Here is a 14153-nt window from a genome sequence, read left to right on the forward strand (position 1 = left end):
AACTCAATCTAGTAAAGTAGTCTTCTCTCCTCTCACACACTACCCTGTTTTATTTTATCCACTCTACTTTTCACATTGCAGGCCATCTTGGTTAGTTATTCACTTATTGATCTGTCTGTCTGCCTGACTAAATAAGAAACTTCGTGAGGGGAGGGCCCTTGCCTGCTTGTTTTTTCTTCAGTGGTCCAAGGGCCTAACACATGCCTGCCATGCAGCCCCTGAATAAATGTGTTGCATGAATGAGCGCTCAGAGCCTGGGTTCAAATCGCGATTGTAGCGCTTTCCGTGTAACCTTGAGCAAGCCACTTAAACCACACCTCAGTTTTCCTGCTTGGAAAAATAGGATTTGATATTAGTGCCTCTGAAGGCTATGAGGATCAAATGAGAAAATATCCAGGAAGCATTAAGCACACTGGCTGGTATAGAGTATAATAATGATAGTACCAAACGTTTATGTAGCGCCACAGCCAGATAACTGACCTAAACGATTTAGTCAGGTTAACTATATTAATCTTTACTACATCCTACTGTTATACCATTTTGCAGATGAGCAAACTGGGGCGTAGGGGTTAAGTAACATACACGGCCGATGTTATTTTATGCCCAAAGGTTCTTCTCAGCTTCCCGTGGGCGATCCTTCTGAACGGCCAGAGGGCGCGCTGCGCCAACCTCCAAACTAGCCCGCAGTCGGCCACCACAGAAAGGGTTACTGGTCCCCCGCGCGCGTTACAGGCCAGGGATCCGCGGGCCCGCGCTCTGCGCTGACAATACCGCGGGGAGGGGCGGCGGGCACTTCCTCGCCTCCTATTGGCGCACACGCCCCTTCCTGTCACTGCTGGGCTCGGCACCGCCCCCTGGCACCGCCCGCTGCCAGAGCGCAGCCGGAGTGGACGGTTCCAGATGCATGCTAATGAGGGGGCGGCCGCCGCAGCCCATTGGCCCGCCGCAGAGTGTCGGTGAAGTCAGCGCCGAGTCCCAGAAAAACAGAGCGGGGCCAACTGCAGCGTGTAGTGCGAGTGGGGCAGGACTCGCGCTGCCCGCCCGCCCGCCCGGCGACCCGCAAGGTAAGCTCGCGCCAGCCGCCTGCCAGCCCGCTCTCATCCGATCCGCGGCGCCGGCGCCGGGGGCGTGCGCCAGCCCGGCCCCCGCGGGCGGTGCCTTTGTTCCACGCTCTGAGAAGGCGCGTTTAAAGGGCCAGCTGTTGGAAGGACTTGGGGACCCTCTCCCCCAGAGCATCCCCCGTAGTCACAGGGAAATCGTGGCCCTCCTCGGCCAACCCTCTTTCCTGCCAGTCTTTCAAGGAAAGTTCCTCAGGGTGCGGGGTTCCGGGAGATCCCAGGGTTTTTTTTGGTGGGTGGGGGGTACGTGCAATCATGGCCTCTGCCAGGAAAGAACGTCCTCCTGCTTCAGACTGGCTGCAATATGGGTGGGTGGAGGCGATATCAAAGCCCGGGTGGGTTTGCTCTGTAAAGTGAAACTACCGAGGAGAGACTCCTCTGCTGCAGCCAGGGAAGAAGGAAAGGAGCGAGCGCCAGGATGGAGGCATCTCAGGTGTTTTCATTCATCAGCATCCTTCTGGAGGGGAAGGCGGCGGGAGGGGCCAAGGACGACCGGTCTGGCCTAGGACCCGCCAGAATGAGTGTGTGTGTGTATGTGTCCGTCTCAGGACACCGTGTCTGCCCGTCTGCCCATTACCCTTCATCCTCTAGAGTGACTGGCAGGTCATCACCGAGATGGACTGAAATCAACTCCCTTTACCGAATTCCCCGGACACCCCCGGCTCTCCCCTCGCTGCTTTCGGACAAGGCTTCCTTGATAAGGGGTAGCCCCATTCAAGATAGAGGCGCAAAGAGGCTTGAAGTCATTATGTTCCTTGCATGGGGGAATGTGCTGTCGAATTCTGCATCCCCCAGCATCCGCTGTCATAAGATGGCTTTGAAATTCACCAGTGCATGCTTTCTCAAGGCAGACAGAATTTATCACGCTATTACATTGCTACGTAAAAGCAGAAAGGATCCATACCACTGAGAGTGGCTCCTTTTATCCAGACCCCGGGTTTTTTCTAGCGTGTTCTGGCTGAGCCTTTGGATTTTTGATTTAAACTGAGCGCTGAGATGCTCCTGTTGTCAGAGAGCCGACCTGCTGAAATTGGCTGAATTGATTTCATTGTCAATAGGAGGAAGGTTCACTTACAGACATCATGGAACTAAACGGCATGCCAGGAATCTGACATCGCCCCGACTTGTGCCCTTTTTCCTCTCATAAGTAAAGGGATGATTTGTCTGGATCCACTCCCCAATTTGGTTTTTGAGCTCCTCTAGATCCAATTTTGTGTTTTTGGCTTGGTGGTGATCAAAGAGAAGGGGGCTGATGAAGAGGAATGAGCCCCACATGGGGACACCAACCTTAAAGACAGAAAGCACGTACTGGATATTTGGGGACTCCGAATCTAGAGCCTTAAAGAGACGTGGGTGAGATAGATGGCTATCTATGAAGTGAGGGGTGTTTTGGCTGTGAGGGAGGGGTGTAGGAGGAGGCTGCTGCCAGCAAATTTCTGCCCCACCCTCTTGATGCTGCCTTAAATAGGTCCTTGCCAGCGGAACTCCAGGGGTGCCTCAGACTCCTGCTGTTGGCCAGAGGGGTGCACAGGAAAGGGGATTGGTCTGTTAGTACCTTTGCCCTGGACACTGTTAGAGTTGATAGTGAAAGGTTAGTTCTGCAGGGGTTGCTGAGAGCTCGTTTTTTCAGCTGGAGGGCCCTGAGTTGAACTAGCTGTAGTGACTTCCCTGCAGGGTATTAACAACTGAAAAGAAATGCTTTCTACCCTACAAGGTGAAGAGAAGGGAGGGTATTATCATCTGCCACTGGATACTTACCTGCTATTGGCCTTCTCCTTCTCTTAACTGCATTTAAAAATTCTAGTTGGAGAGTTGCTGTGAACTTTTCAGAACATTGCGGGGTGGAGCAGGCCTTATGGGAAAGGACAAACAGAAAAATGCTCCTTACTGGAAGGACAAAGAACTGTTCAGCTCTCCCCTCTTTTCCCCTCTCCAAAATAGAGTTCAACCTAGGCATCAGAGTCTGGGGTTTGCTTTGCAAAGAATGAATAGTCAGGGTTCAGGAAAGCGAGCTTTTACTAGGCAGCATTAGTAAATCAGTTGGTCATCTAGATTTAGTTCTGGACCTTTCCCTGGATGTGGAAATGGATTTGCTGTAGAGGGCACTCATTGGCCATTTGGGATTTATTATTTCTCTATGAGAAAGGAGATGGTCTCAAAAAGCTTTGGCGAAGGACTTCTGGACCAGAGGCAGGACAGCTGGCTTTGATCCTGGCCACCAACCTGCTTTGGCTTTTGGGCTAATAGCGGTTTTCGTACTCTGGACCTTGGTAAAGAGGAGGGCTTTGGAGCAGACCATTTTCCAGGGTTTCTGATAGCATTACTGTCCTTACGATCAAAAGTACAGTTCGTGGTGTCATTTTTAGATTCTTTTCTGTTTGCTAAATTGATGTTAAATCCACAATCTTGCTGAATGGCACGAAAGAAGCTTTGTGAGGCTCAGACTTCTGTGGGGTTCAGACTCACCTTTTTCATGATTAGGTGATTCTTGAGGTTTTACTTTATATAAACAGTTCAGAGCTAGAACTGCCCAGAGTGAGGCACAGACCTTCAGAGTGGCTAGTTGGCTGGGCAGGCTGGGGGGTGGGGGGTTGGGTACACGATAGAATGCTGGGGGAAGGGAGTTGCTATCATTCATTCTCTCTTTCTGTGTATGCTTAACTCATGGTTAACTTATGGTCATACAGGTGACTGTTTAGATATTTAGAACCTGAGAATTGGAAGAGACCTCTGGGATTGTCAAGTTCATCCTCTTTCCCTGAGTCATTTGATGGGTTATGAGGTTTGCCAGTTTGTCTGAGGTCATGCAGCTAGCAAAATGCAGAGCTGGGGTAGAATCCCAGATGGATACAGATTCTAGGTTTTGTATTCTAGATGTGTCTTCAAAGCTCCCTCCTCCTCCAACAGAGGCGATTCTAAGATGGAGTAAAGTGAAGACATAGGGGCTGAGGAAGGGAGAGATTGGAAACTGGAGAAACAGCCTGGGGAGGAGGTTGGGGGCCAGTCAGGTGGGGAAGGAGAAAACACAGACACCAAGGTCGGAGGAGAAAGGGTGGGGCTGGAACCTGGGGGCTCTATCAGTTGTGAAATAGCAGATTTCTGCATCCCTTAGAGTGAAGGTAAGTGTGGAGAGGTTTGGCCTACACAAGGGTGTGAGCATGGTGAATTCAGAATCCATCCTGGGCCTGGGGCTAATTTTGAGTCTCCTTGGGATCTGTCCTCTGACCCTCAGATTGCAGTGTAGAGGCTGCTTTTTTCCAGGGCCAGCTGAGGCCTTTGGATCCACTGGGGCACGCAGAACTTGAACATGTGAGAGGTCAGGTGTGCTGGTGGTGATGCTAGAGAATGCTGAGGTTGGACCCAGTTCTGCTGAAGACCCAGTTTTTTTTTTTAATGCAGACACTGAAAAAAGTTTTCCATGGAATTTCTTTTCAACTCAAGCAGCATTTTCTCCTCTGACTTTCCTTGCACTTTGTGTGAGGTAGTGTCTCATGTACTCGTTTTCAGAGGAGATACTTGGAGAGGTCTGACTTGCTGGATTGTAGCTCATCTGGGGGAGCTTCTGGCTTGTGACCTGAGCTAAGTCTCTGAATGTTTCAACAAGCAATTAAACAGTGGTTTACCAGATCATTCAAAGGCATAGTAGGTGATAATGCTTGGAAGTCTATAGCCCAAGCCAACAGCTGGCCATGTAAGGTTTACTTGGCTAACTCTGTAGGCCTAGAAAGTGTCTCTGTGGATTTTAGTGGTTCCTTCCATTTGTGGAGGGTTAGGCATGCTTGTCTGTCTGTCCCTGTACTTCACTGGCTTCCCATCCTTTCCCTGCATCTCCCTCTTCTGAACATTTCTTTTTCTCTCCTGTTGTGTCTTTTTCCTTGCTCTCCTCAACATCCTTTCTTTACTGCCAATGATGTAGCTTTGTTGGGTATTTTAATACATTTATTGTCATTAAAACTTCACGTTCTCTGTTCTTAATTTGAAATCAGCTGAGTTCAGTCTTTTTGAATGTGTGTACATGTGTCTTACACACAAAACCAACAAACCAAACCCAATTAAATTGCTTTTTGCTTCTGTGTGGTCTTCCATTGGTGCCCCCATCCTCCCTCTTCTGTGGTCAGTAGTGTCTCTTTTTAGAAAAAAAAATTCCCAGCTCACTGTCATGTGGCTATTGTTTTTATAACAGACCAGCTATAACAATGGAAAAAGTTTCCACCCTTGTATTGTGGACACAAGGGACACGCTCTCCCAAGAGATATGCCCTGTTTCTTGACTTTTCCTGCCCTGGAAAGCACATCTGCAGTATATTCTCGGACAGAGGCCTGCTCTGTAAGGGGTCGGGGGTCGCGATGGTGGAGTGGGATCTTGTTGCTGATTCTTACAATGTGTGGAGTCGGGGAGCAGTGCTCTTTAGGCCTTGAAAGTGTGTCTGTGAATACTTTAGTCGTTCCCTCTGGAAAATTCAGTGTAAAGGTTTTTCTTTGTTTCCCTGGGTGGAATTAACCCTCCCACCAGGAGGAGGACCTCGACCCCTTTGCAAAAGAATAGATTGCTTCTCATCTTTCTGATGAGTGTTGGTTAGAAACCAAAGGGTGTCTTGTGGTGACACAGGGAGGGTAGGCTGCCACCGGCAGGTTGCTCATGTGGAGTCGCGGATACATGATGGATGCGTGCTGTATAGCCCTTTCAGCCTTTCTTCTGACTGATTAATTACAGAGAAGATGGAGTTGTGGCGCTCATGGTCCGCAGGAAGTTTAGTGTGTAAAGTGGGCTTCTTAAGCAAGGTGTCCCCTTGAGTCTCCCATTTTTATGTTAAAAATTCACAGGAGTTTTGTGTTCTATAACATGGGCTGGTTTTAGCATAAAAGCGTTTAAAACACTTTACTGTTGAGTACGATCGATGGTCCAGGATATGTGTTTCTCTTGGGCCTTCACCTGCCCATGTGCCCCCTACAGATGCAGGTCCGTCCTCCAGCCGGCAAGCCAGCAGTGGGGCAGGCGCCATGCCGGGTGGTGTTGGGGACCCACTCCAGCCTTTCCACTGGCTCCCGCAGGCCCACTGAGGTCCCAGTCCTTCAGAACTCTTCCTCGTCCCCAAAGACCAGTTCTCCCCCACGCCAGGATTTGTCCCCTCACAAAAGACCGTATTCTCCGTTGTCTGGAGGACTCCTCCTTCTTTTTTCAGGCTCCCCTCGCATCTAAAAGAGGGTAGTCTTCCTGCACTTGCTTTTTAGCAGCAGAAGCTTTCCCGTCAGGCTTCTCCACTAGATTGTGAGATCTGGCAAGGGAGAATCTGTGTTTCATCTTTTAAAATGCAATTTTAATTTGTATCAAAGTCATATGTGTACATATGGAGTTTTAAAAGTCAAATAACGCTGTCCTCCTCCTCGTCCTGGTGATCCACTTCCCAGAGTCAGTCACTGAGCACGATTTTCTGTTACTGAGGTAACAAATTACCTCACTGTAGTGGCTTTAAACAACAGATGTTTATATTACAGTTCTGTGAGTTAATAGTCTGAACAGGGTTTCACTGGGTTAAAATCCAGGTGGTAGCCAGGCTGCATCCTCTTTTGGGAAGAGTCTGTCTTGCTTCTTCCAGCTCTAGAGGCTGACTGCATTCCTTGGCTTGTGGCCTTCTTCCACCTTCAAAGCCAGTGGCGGCCAGATGAGCCCTCCCGTGGCATCCCTCTGTCCTTGTGGCATAGTCACATCTTCCTCTGACTCTGTTCTTCTGCCCTCTTTCACTTCTAAGGACCCTTGCGATTATTTCAGGCTTACCTGGATAATCTGGGATACTTTCCCTGTTTTGATTAGTTGATTAGCAGCTTTAATTCCCCTTTGCCGTGTTTGCAGGTTCAGAGATTTGCATATGGACATCTTTGAGGGGCCATTCTGCCTACCACAGTCACTTCCAGTGCTCTTACTCATTTCTCCGTATATTACTATCACATTTGTAAGTTACCTGCTTACAATACTGGCACCTGATTGTTCATTTTAGATTTTATTTCTTCACGTCCTACTATGGATTAGAGGAACCCTTATTCCTCTCTATCACCTCCCCTTTCCACAGCCTTCCCTTCCTTCCTGTCATCTCATCACAGTTTCTTGTTATATCAATATTCAGTGCTTACATTATTTTGATTGTGTAAATTGTGTTCATGGCCTTAGCCATATAATGATCTTTTCTTTCTTGTACATTTTTTTCTTTGAGTTAATAATTACTTATTCTTTTTTGTGTTTATTTAGTTTTCTATGTACATATTATAAGTTCCCAGAGTTTCTGATAATGCTTTAAAACATTTCTGTTTTATAACACAGATTTCTTTTAGCTTTATTAAGTATTTTTGCCTTCCACTCCCAGCGGAATGGCCTCCATTCCTCTCCCCTATTCTGGGCCCACTGGCTTCTGGGCCTCGGGATTCCCTCATCTTGTTCTGGGTTGCAGACTGTTTCCTCTTTCTTGACTTACTCCTCCAGGAGTTCCCGAGAGGGTCTGTGGAAGATGATCACTTTGAACTTGCAAGTCTAAAAGCATCTTATGCGACACTCACACTCAGTTTGTGGTTTGATTTGTCTAGAACTTTAGGTTGAAAGCCATTTTCCTTAGAATTTTGAAGGCATTGCTGTCCTGACTTCTAGCATCCAGTGGTGATGCCAAAAATCTGGATGTCATTCTTGATCATTTAGGGGTAACTTGCTTTTTTCGTGCTAAAAGTTAGAATCTTCTCTCTTTCTCTGTATTTGGAGTTTTCTTGCTTTAAAAATTATTGTGCTGAAGATTTTGAACTGAACTCTTTTGAACTGAAGATTTACATCCTTCAATTTTGGGAAATTCTCTTCTGTTTTCTTTGACAATTTCCCTTTCTCCATCTTCTGTGTTTGCCTCTGGAACTCATATTAGTTGGATGTTGGATTTATGAGTTCATGTTTGTAATTTTAAAACCTCTTTTTTTCCATCTTATTTTTGGTTTACTTTTAGAGTGATAGCTTCAGCTTTATTCTTTTTTGGAATTTTTAAAATTTATACTTTCATGGTTTTACATGAAACATACTTGCATGTTTTATTTTCTAGAACTCCCTATTCTCCAAATGTTCACTTTTCGGTCTTTTTCCTTTTTTAAATACATCCTGTCCTTATTTCATGGGTCCAATCAGTTCACTTCTAATAGGTTTTGTTTGTTTTCCGGCATTTTTTCTGCTGTTCTCCACATTGTCTTTGTTCCCTCCAGGTCCCTTTTTCTGCTTATTTAGGTTACCGTATTTCCCATTGGAGCCATCCTTCCGTGTGTGCCGATCACCGAGTTGTCCATTTGTGTTGTAAGAGTGGACACCAAAATGCTGATAGGGCGTCTGTGTGACAAGGAAGGGGTTGTTAATTTTGTTGTAGGGTGATCCAGCACAGAGTTTCCTGCTTTTTTTCTCCGCCCACTGGGGCACTTAGATGTCAGTGTCTATAAATCCTTTCTCTGTGGACGTTGGGTTTTCCTGGAGTTTGGCTGGGGTTGGAATAGGCTGGTTGTTCCCCGCTGTGGGAACCTTGTTCGGGAAGTGAGCTGGGTTCCCCCTTCAGTGTGTGTAGACTTTCACTCAATCCATCTGATTTCTGAAAGTTGCCTCCCTCTCTCCTTGCCTCCCTCAGCTGTGTGTCCCTGCCTCACCTGTGTCTGAATTTAGAGTGTCTAGTGTAATTTGCCTAAACAGTGAACTGCCACCTTCTGCTGGCTAAGGAAGCGGAGCCACCAGACTGAGCAGATTGCCGAGCGACTCTGGGGTCTGATTGCTCTTTGCACCAACTTTTTGCGGGCTGTCCTCTCTTTAGACCCCCTCCTGCTTCTCACAGTCCTTGATGCCTCCAATTCCTGCACCTTCTCCTGTTTCTGTGACACAAGTTGCCACTTTTTGAGTGGTTTCCTCCTGCTTGTGCTTAGCAGAGCAGATGAAGCAGAAACCTGAATCAGCTACTGCATGGCGGTCAGCTCTCTCTGTCTTCCAGAGTTTGTTGACATACCTTGTGTCCTGTTGTCTCCTTTCCGTTTTAAAAAAAGTCCCTTTCAGTGTGGTTCTAGGAGAGAGCAGAGATAAATATGGCTGTTCAACTCTGATTTGACCAAGTTTGTTGCATATTTATTCAAGCCCTTAACTGGTGCTTGTTATGTAGTATGTTCCCAAGAAATGTATGTTAAGTGATTGAATATGTGTTTTTGGACAGTATGCATATGGTTAGTCATCAGATTTCAAGTGTCCCAAATACAGAATCCTAGAAAAATAAATCCATGTTTATTCTGAGACAGACGTAATACCAGGCAGATCTGGCCACTCTCCCCATGCTATCCAGTAAGAAGCATCAGGAGACAGCATACAAAGGTGGGCAAAAGTAGGTTTACAGTTGTTTGTATGGAAAAAGACATGCAAGTTATGATTATTACAGCAGCTTTATCAACTGAAAAGAATGTCACAATGCAGCTGTAGACCTACTTTTGCACACCCCTGGATAGATTGTTGACCTGGTGAGTGGCCCAGGTGCCATCTCCAGCCCTGTTACTAACTACTTAGGTCACCTTGAGAAGTCATTTAACCTGTTTGGGTCTTGGTTTCTTCAACCTTAAAATGAGCTGTTAGTCAAGATTTGATTCAGTTCACTCCACTGAGTATGTACTATGTGCAAAGTATGGTGCATACAGTTGTTACAGCTCTTGTCACTGAACTGATTGTGTTTGGCTTGTCTCTTTTTCCTGATTGTGGTTTGGTGCTTTGCACAGAAGGAAGGACTCTGCAAATTTGACCTCTTACTTTTTCTAGACCGTGGGCTTCTTTTGAGGACCATTTCAAAGTCGTCTTTATATTTTCTGTGCCTGCTACAGTTCTTAGTGCTACATAGGAGGCGTATGGTAAATGTTAGGTTTTTCCATTTAGAAATATGGAAATATGTGAGTTGCTCTGCAAGAATCCTCAGACCCTACTAGAAGACCAAGGCCTTGCTATTGGCTAGTTCAGCTGCCCACTCCCTGGCTCACCTACAGAGTCTGGGGACTCCAATGCGTTGATCTTAGAGTCAGCAGACATAGGAATTCTGGACCATAGCCCTGACCGTGGACGATTATTTCCCTCAGACAGATCATAGTTATGTATTTAATCAGCCCCACACTGTTATGAGTTAAGATCAGATTCATCTTAACTAAGACAATGAATTACAGATATAATTTTGTGTTTATAGAGTTTAAAAATGTTTAAGTGCTTTGTCATAACTTATTTTGGTTTTCCAAAACCTGTGAGCTCATGTGCTAGGACCACTAAGTAGTCTACTAAGGGGTGGATGCTGGGCTCTGGGAGTGCAGTGAGGACTAACGAGAAATGGCTCCTGCCATCCAGGAATTTATAGACTAGAGCTGACTTTTCCAATATGGTAGCCACTAGCCACATGTGGCTCTTTCAGTTTAAATTAAATAAAATGAAATACAATTTAAAATTCAGTTTCTCAGTCACACTAGGCACGTTTGAAGTGCTCAGTGGCCACATGAGACTGGTAGCTGCCATGTGGATAGTACAGAGAGAGAATGTTTCCGTCGCCGCACAAAGTTCTCTTGGGCAACACTGGGCTGCAGGGCTAAGAAACTGCTTCTACACCAGGCATCTGTGGTTAGCTTTGCTTCACCACTGAGGCAACTAAGGCAGAGAAAAGCCATTTGTTTAAGGTCATGGGGCCAGATGAGCCTGAGCTGGGAATAGATCTCTAGTCCTAGAGTTTGGCCCTCCTGCGCCTAAAGTGAGTTCAGGACCTAGGGTGACTGCCTGGGTTCACCTCCTGGCTCTGCGGCTTCCTGGGGCAGTTACTGCTCTGTGCCTCAGTTGTCTTGCCTGTCAAATGGAGAAAATAATAGCATTGACCTCACAGGATTGTGGAGAGGATCAGATAATCCAGTAGTGCAAGTCTTTAGAACTGTGCTTGACACAAGTAATCACTGCACGTTGCTGGTTGCTATATTGAGAATGAGAAGTTATTGGTAGAGTCTAGGAAGTGTTTTCAAACAGGAGACTGTGGAATGGGAAAAGAACCTTGGCAGGTGAGGCTGTGTTTGTAGGAGCAACCTGCAGGACACAGAACTGAATGTTTCTAAGCCAGGGGCTGCTTTGGTCACGTGAGTTGAGGTAAAAATGCCAGCATGTTCCTGAGGCCACCTCTGAATTCCCTGTACTCTGAACAAGGATCCTTTTGATCTTTCCTTCTTCCTGGTCTGTTCCTGCCGGCAGCCATTTCTTCTGTCCCCAAACAGCCCTTCTCCCATCTCTGCACCTCCACCTTGGAGGGGGCGGGATCACAGGCATTTACCATCAGCCCCGTGGGCCCCGTGGAGCAGAGGGATTTGCCAAAGGAGGGCAGAAGAGAGAAGGGGCAGAAGCCCAGGTGGTTGAGCAGTTGGACCCTGGCCCTTTCTTCGGGGTTTCTATTGTGTGGGGATTTGCATTCCCATCATTGCTCAGTCTTTTTTTTTTTTTAATTTTTAAAGCTTTTATTTATTATCTTTAGAAGGAAGGGAAGGAGAGAGGGAGAGAAACATCAACGTATGGTTGCCTCTCGTGAGTCCCCTGCTGGGAACTGGCCTGCAACCCAGGCATGTGTCCTGACTGGGAATCGAACCGCGATTGTGTGGTTCGCAGGCCTGCGCTCAATCCACTGAGCTACACCAGCCAGGGCTGTTGCTCAGTCTTGAAAGCAGGTCTATCCCATGTCACAGGGTGTCCTAAGGTGTCCCTTTTGCTGGATGAAGAGAAAGAGAGCTCTGATGTTAGTCCCAAGGATGGGAAGGTACACCATTGGATAAGTGAGTCCCTGCTTATATATGTGGATCTTTAGTTTAGGAAGTGCTCAGTAGCCATAGTTTCATTTTGTTCATTAGTGAACAGAGACATGGGTATTGCCCTCCTGGAGCTGATGCCTTCATTAACACCAAGAAGGCTACGCTCTTATCTTCTCCAGCAGGCATTCAACTGTTTGTTTCAGGTTTAGAACTAGGAAGGTTTTAGTTTGACAAAATGTGTGTCGGGGGTAGGGCAGTGAGGGCACACTCTTAGATGTGATAACCCACAGGCACCTTGTCTCACCCAAGTGCGGTACACAAGGCAGAGAGCACAGAGAGGCCAGTGATGGACCCAGAAATGACCTGGAAAGAGACTTTCCCTGACAACCTGGATTGTCAGTGTGCCATAAAAATGTAGCCTGAGTACCCGTACCCAGCGATCCAGAGTGTTGAGTACTTGTGCCTTACCCTGTAACTGGCTTGGCCAACTTCATTCCTGTTTGGGCCTTTCCATCATGGGTGATGTTCAAGCTCAGAGCCGCTGTAGCAGGAATGGGTGCTTAGTTAGATCCCGGAATTGTCCTCCTGCCTGATTGTCAGTGAGAAAACTCATTACTCGTTTATATAATGCCTTATGCTTCGATTGTTAACATCAGCCTGCAGGCTGACCTTTGAGCTTAGTTTCCCAGTATGAAGGGTCACTAGCACATACCTTGTGAAATCCAAACAGTTTCACCTATTGCCTGGAATTTGCAAGGAGCCTGGTGTCTGTGCACATAAGCAGTTTTCTTGACGAATAGGTGAATAGATAATATATCGGCAGATTGCTTCTCTACTTAGGGTTTGTCTTTATTTGGGGCAGACCTAGTGTTGGGTGATTATTTCCTATGAGCACAGAATGATGGTCAGGGGTTGTAGCTGCTTATAACAAAATGGCAGAGGGAAAGTGGGAACATGTGTGTGGTGTGCTGATGTTAGATGGCTGTATATGCATACACCGCTGACTCTTCTGTGCTCGGGCCTCTCTTTATAGACGGTATACCTGGAGGCAGGTGATAAGAGACTGGGTAGGATCAAGAAGCCAGGGCTGAGGTAAGAGAGGCCGGAACTGGAGCTGGGAGATCTGAGCTGCTGCCCCAGTGGCCCGGGCAGTGGGCTTGAGAGCACGCCAGGGATCCAGACAGAGAAGGCAAGGCAAAAGCAGGAACTGAGCTGTGAGAGCAGGACAAAACGAGTAAGGCTTGGAGAAAGCAAAACCCTACCAGGGACAGAAGACAGAGTAGCTGGAGAAAGCCAGGATTCAGCAGTGCCGGGTACCTAAGTAGGTTTGCTGGTGGTTGCTGAAAACCAGGCTGCCAGACCATGAGCCTTGGGCCAAGGCAGCCTCAGGCCTTTGAGGACTATTTCATTTACTTTGTGGGGCCTTTGTGCTGGACACGGTACATTAGTGAGCCAGCACTGGCAGGTGTGAGGGGGCAAGGCCCCCCAGGAGCTGGGAAATGTTAGTCATGCCTGCACACTGATAGAAGATACAGCTCCTCTTCAAGACAGCTGCTGCAGGAGGAGCCCCANGATTCAGCAGTGCCGGGTACCTAAGTAGGTTTGCTGGTGGTTGCTGAAAACCAGGCTGCCAGACCATGAGCCTTGGGCCAATGTAGCCTCAGGCCTTTGAGGACTATTTCATTTACTTTGTGGGGCCTTTGTGCTGGACATGGTACATTAGTGAGCCAGCACTGGCAGGTGTGAGGGGGCAAGGCCCCCCAGGAGCTGGGAAATGTTAGTCATGCCTGCACACTGATAGAAGATACAGCTCCTCTTCAAGACAGCTGCTGCAGGAGGAGCCCCACCGCCCGCCAGCCTGCATTACAGTCTATGGTCCTGCCTTTGTCTTTAATTATTCAAGTCATGGGCTATTTAAACACTCACCTGAAGCGTCATTGTAAATAGTTTTCCCTCCCTAGAGTCAGAGAAGCTCCCATAGAGAGGAGTTTCGCAGCTGTGGTTCTAGAGTCCCAAGGTAGCTCCCTTAAGGACCCTGGGCAACCAGCAAATCCAGACGATGCCTTTGGCAACCATGTGCACCTCCAGACTGTCTTTTAGATGGGCGTTTTCTTTTGTGTGACTCCTCAATTCAGGAAGTATAGGGTATTCCTTTCCATCATTGTAGGCAAGGAAGAAGCTGTGCTGTTAGGTGATATAAAATATTTAACATACTCTTTAAAAAATTAAACTGCCCAGAAGG

General features: G+C 47.3%; 1 protein-coding gene across 31 annotated transcripts in view; it reads left to right on the forward strand.

Moving 5' to 3' along the window:
* Positions 1-953: 953 nt before the first annotated feature.
* SORBS1 (sorbin and SH3 domain containing 1) overlaps positions 954-14153 on the forward strand; it is a 229659-nt gene continuing 216459 nt past the window's right edge. For 10 of the 31 annotated variants that reach the window (XM_037050892.1, XM_037050898.1, XM_037050895.1 and 7 more), the window contains exon 1: positions 962-1064. The gene's annotated coding sequence lies outside the window, so the exon portion shown is untranslated. Of the gene's footprint in view, positions 1065-14153 lie in introns of all 31 variants that reach the window. The other 21 variants (XM_037050881.1, XM_037050880.1, XM_037050887.1 and 18 more) reach the window with 9 other exon arrangements.

This window comes from Sturnira hondurensis, unplaced genomic scaffold (assembly GCF_014824575.4).
Source record: "Sturnira hondurensis isolate 20B ecotype Veracruz unplaced genomic scaffold, ASM1482457v3 Scaffold0006849, whole genome shotgun sequence".
Classification (NCBI taxonomy): Eukaryota; Metazoa; Chordata; class Mammalia; order Chiroptera; family Phyllostomidae; genus Sturnira; species Sturnira hondurensis.